Below are 5,366 nucleotides of genomic sequence, written 5' to 3' on the forward strand. Positions count from 1 at the left end.
GTCAGTCATGTGGATGAGTCACAGCCATTGCTTGACCAATTTGCTCTCTGTGAAATACTGAGAGAATGTTTTCTCTCCATGTGACTCTCCTTAGGCACAGTATACATCATTGATCACTTTCCTTTGTGGTTCCTAGCCACTGAAGTTCAGTGAGAACTCAGGACATAAGAGAACCTGAACTGTCACATTCTGCAACTCAGTGGTTCCCAAATTTTCTGATCAAGAATCCTTCTATAAGAACACCTTTTATTAGATTCATTATAACTTAAAATTCTGTGAAATGCCTCAGAATCATAAAATCAAATGGACATTTCTTAAAATACTTCATTTTTACCAACAACTTTTACTCATAATACTAACTTTCAACACATTAGTCATTTATAGACAGAGATATGCAAACATAATAGGTTATTGTTTGAGTTTGTTGAGGTTATATTGAAAATATTTGATGCAGAAGCATGAAATTTATCATTATTTTTCATTCCAGATTAAGTGCATCTAAATGTTGAATCATGAATGACATAAAAATGCAGGTAGATCAAATAAAAATGTGAAATCAATCTTTTTTAAAAATATATTAAATAATTACTAAACAGAATGAGGAGGTAAGAGGCCATATATGATTATATTAAAACAATCTAGAAATGTGAGAATTAGAAAATTACTAAAAACTCCTAGTTTTATGAGATTTTTGTATCTTAAAATATTGGGCCAGATAAAGAACATTGTATTTGAAATTAATGAGGAAAAAAGAAATTGAGAACATTGACCACTCTTGACATTTTTTTAGGGCCCATCAAAATACTAAAATCAAAATGAGAGAAGTTGGCTGTGGTGTAGCTCAGTGGTAGAACCTTTGCTTGGGATATATGAGGGCCTGTATTCAATTTCTAGTACCACAAATACAAACAAGAAAAGCAAAACAGCATCAGAAGCTTACAAAACCCTATGTAGCAGGTTCTGTTTTTGATACTGTGTAAGTAGCAGTGAATATAACATAGTATCCATTTTCATTCACACTACTGTTTTAAGAAATCTTGGAGATAAATTCATCCAGAAAATAAAATATCTGGTAAATATGATGCTAAACATTCAGCAAAGATTAGAGTTTGGAAAATTAAGAGTTATTTCAGACTTTTTATAAGTACAATACTTATAAATTGGTAATCATTGGAATGATGACAAAGTTACATTGGCTAGCTACCATTCCAAATGCACATGTCAATAATCTTTAAATATACATCAAATTATGTAGCAATGCTATAAGTCAGTATTCTAACAAGGTGTCACTGAATAGCCCCCCTTCTTCTGATTTTAGTCACATATACATTCAATAAAACAGATCAATCATTTTCTCTATAGCAGGTGTTGTCCTTTGCACTTTGTATGCAGTAGTAGACATAGTATGGTATCCATCTTCATTCACACAGGCAAGAACACAGAGGTATAAGCATCCAATAACAATGCAGACCTGTAGATGCTATATTAATGTCCCTTGTTAATGTTTCAAACAAAAGACAATAGCTTTCAAGCAGAAGAGAACATGCAGCAAGGACTATGCTGAGGAATTAGCCATGCAGTGAATTTCAGCAAGTTCCAGTCAAAATTATTGCTATGTGTGAAGTGCAGAGTACAGAATACAAAGACACAAGGTGTGTGGGTTGCAACTTTTAGTGAGCAATAAGCATGCAAGAGAGAAAAGAGGAATAAGGTACCATAAAGAATTCAGGTCTCAGCTAGAATGCATGGGAGTTCAATAAAAGACCTTGTGCAGTGGAGTGCTAGCATATAAATAATTGTGTTCATAACAGTTCTAATGATGCCAGTGCTCACTTGGCCTATTTGTAGTCTGTATTATCCGTGAACAAATGGCTTTGCAGTGTGTTCTCAAAGAACTCCATGAATACTACCACTTTAAATAACGTTAAGTCTCAAAAAAATAATTATTTCAACCACTTGATCTATCACCTATTTCCATTGTATGTTCTGGTCTTCCTGTTTATAGCCTGGGTAACGTTGGTTTTGAAAAAAGCAGTTGTCACTTAATAAGTATTAATAAGCACCTCTTTTGTGACAACAACTTAGTATTTATATTGCTGTTTTGATTTTTTATTACTACCCTACACCTGAATTTCTATCTGTTTTCTCTAGAATATAAAAACTTATCTCCTTTCACTTCCACATTGATTTTTAAAGGGCAATTATTGTTATAAAATTGCAGCAGAAAAGCACCTTAATTGTAAGTGTGGATTTTTACAAAGAGAATATCAAAGTTCAAACATAGAAAGAGCGGCTGGGGAGATAGCTCAGTGAAATAAGTACTTGCCTGGCAAGCACAAGTTTCTGAGTTCTATCTCTGGTACCACAAACAACAAAACAAAACAAAACAAAACAAAACAAAACAAAACAAAACAAAACAAAACAAAACAAAACAAAAATAGAAAGAGTATGAACCCCTCAAAGTGGAGCCTACTACTTTCTTCTTGCTCTTCACAGGTAGTTTTTATTCTTTCCAGATGTTAAATGCTTATTTTTTGAACTGTTTATAAAGACAGCAATAGAATAATTTAGTTGTTGCAGCATCGTGATCCTGTAATTTGTGCAGTTTGTGGTTGTATGTTCTGTGTATGTTGCTGCATGACTAACTTGTATGGCCTTATATTTTCTCAAATTGAAATGTTCACTCGCTTGCTGAAATCTCCACATGAATGTTCTCATTTTAATAATTCTGCTTTCACTGTCATGTGAAGATCTTTTTTTAGGTCCCTGCCCAAATCTTACTTCTTAGCAAAGTTACCATTAGCATAATATTTAAAACACCCTCTAAGTATACATTACTCTATCTATCCCTTTTATTTTCTTCATAGTGCTATTTGTATTTAATAAGAAATTATAGTTTATTTTGTTAATTATATCCCACACTAAAATACATGTTTGAGGAAAGGAAGAGATTTTCTGAACTTCCCTTGTCATATATCCCTGTAGCAGGTCATTCTGACAATCTTCCTGAAACCATTCAGGTCAATATCTCAAAGGATAAATGAAAACATAAATTTTTTCCATTGTAATCTTATGCGAAGTCCCCAGCATCACCGACACCCCCTACAGAGATAAAGTATTAGGATAATAGAGTGCTCACAGTTAAGGGGTAAGAAGATGGTAAAGAATAAAGAGACTTGGATTTAATTGTAAGTGGCTAAGACTCCAACCTTGCTGTGACACTCATCTGACAGGATAATTGTAGAATTATAATATTAAAACTACAATTTGTCTTATGTGGCCTGACTTACAAACTGTACAATGTTTTGATACAAGGTGAGACAGTGCCTTAGATTAAGAACCTTAAGTTTGAACAATTAATTATTTTGATAGATGAAGCTCTATTTGTCATGTTCTTTGATCCTATTTTTCATCATGATTAACATGAATTCATCTCATAATGAAGTTCTTCAGATTCATTTCACTTCTAAGCGATGATAATTCCTGTTTGAAAAAAAATCAAAATCTTTTTATTGGTATTTTCTAGGTGCAAGAAATTTTGTCATATCAAACGTAATATACTTCACATGAGTGTGAAATATTAGAGTATTCCCAGAGTAATCAGTAGAGAACGACAGACAGAGCAGAATGTCATGGGCATCACAGTGATGAATCAGGCTATTCTGCTGGAAAATTGAAGCTGATGGTAGATAGATGGTCAGGAATTCAATTGGTCGGCATGCAGGGACTCATGAAGGCAGAAGTCCCGGTCACAAACATTAATATTTTGTATTCTTTAAAAATTAGATTATATTTTAACAATAGGATAAAGAATGCTATGCTTCTCATGTTTGCACATAAGTCCAAAAATCTCACCATATACAACCTTGAAGCAGGACTGTCCCACAGTATTCCTTTTCCTGTCTCTTGCTTTCATTCACCACCCCCTTCTTCTTGAACATCCACCTACCCGAGAGACATCTTAGCAGTAACTGGCATGTCATGACAAGCAGCCCGTGTTCAGAATACCACAATGACAGGCACTCCCAACATGAAACCACTATCTGCAGTGCAGTAGCTTAGTTCACAGATATCAGTATATATAGTTAGTCAGGGGGAGAATCATTCCAATTAACTCCTAGATTAAAGAATCTTCTGAATATTCTCTGGATCATTGCCTTGCTCAACTTTTACATATAACTGCATGTATTCTTCTAAAATCTTAAAACTCATCCATCCTATCTAATTAAATGTATATAAACAAGGTGTAGGATTGGGTTAAGTTCTGTTTCTTGAAAGAGGCAATAAGCACTTGGATGACTGTGTGAAAAATGGTCAATTTAGAGCCTTCATTTTAAAAGGTTGATCATGGAAAATAAGAACAAAATTGGCTTTTAAAATTTTAGTAACTAACAGTCTTTTTCTCTACTTGTTAACTAGATGTATGTTGATTTGAGTATATATCTTTGATAAATTATATAAACTAGAATAAAAGGTTCACAGAAAGAGTAATAAAATTCATAGGAAAAAGTTTATTTACCTTCTTATTGTGATAAGGCACTAACTGTGAAGTCACTATCATAAATGTTTGTCTTCTGGCAAGGGCAGAAAAAAAACTGCAGCTTGCTTTGGAATAACACAAAAAGGCAAAGTTAGTGGGATGTCATTCTAATGTTTAGTTTTTTTATACCACAATTTATTTGTCTTTATTAAAATATATCTTTTCATAAGCCATGAGAGCATCAGCCACTGGCGTACCACTTCCCTGATCCGATTACACTTCAAAGAATGTTATTTTAGGAAACGGAAGAGATAAATTCTCCTCCTGGATGCAGAATTATCCAGCTGTGTGAAAAGGTTGCGTGGCAAGAATTGTCAGTGGCTTGTAGGAGCTGAGCAAAAACATCAGCTAAGCTGGAGAGCCCAAGTCCCCATCACTACAAGGAGATGGATGGATGCAGACCACAGCTGGAGGAACCTTGCAGGCAGATTCCACCTCAGGGCTCACTACTCCAGTGATCAGGCCACCTGGCCAAAACGCTCACCATAGCCTCGTGAAAGTCTGAGCAGAGGGCTCCATAAATAGTTCCCTATGTTCTTCAAGTACAAATTATAAAATTATAAATATGGGTTGCTTTTTATACTAATCCTATTGTAACTTGTTATACACTAAGAGGAAACTAATACACCCATTTTTGTAAATGCAATTTTATTTTTTATGAGTTTTTTTTTTTTTTTTTTTTTGTTTTTTAGTAAAGGGTCCAGGGTGTGTTTATGTTCTCACGACTAGAAGTGACTCACCGTGATCTGCCTGTTTACAGCCTCCCAAGAGCTGAGATTACAGGTGATTGCTACCATGGCCCAGTCTCAATTGCTGTCTCAGAGCA

This window comes from Octodon degus, unplaced genomic scaffold (assembly GCF_000260255.1).
Source record: "Octodon degus isolate 3935 unplaced genomic scaffold, OctDeg1.0 scaffold00006, whole genome shotgun sequence".
Classification (NCBI taxonomy): domain Eukaryota; kingdom Metazoa; phylum Chordata; class Mammalia; order Rodentia; family Octodontidae; genus Octodon; species Octodon degus.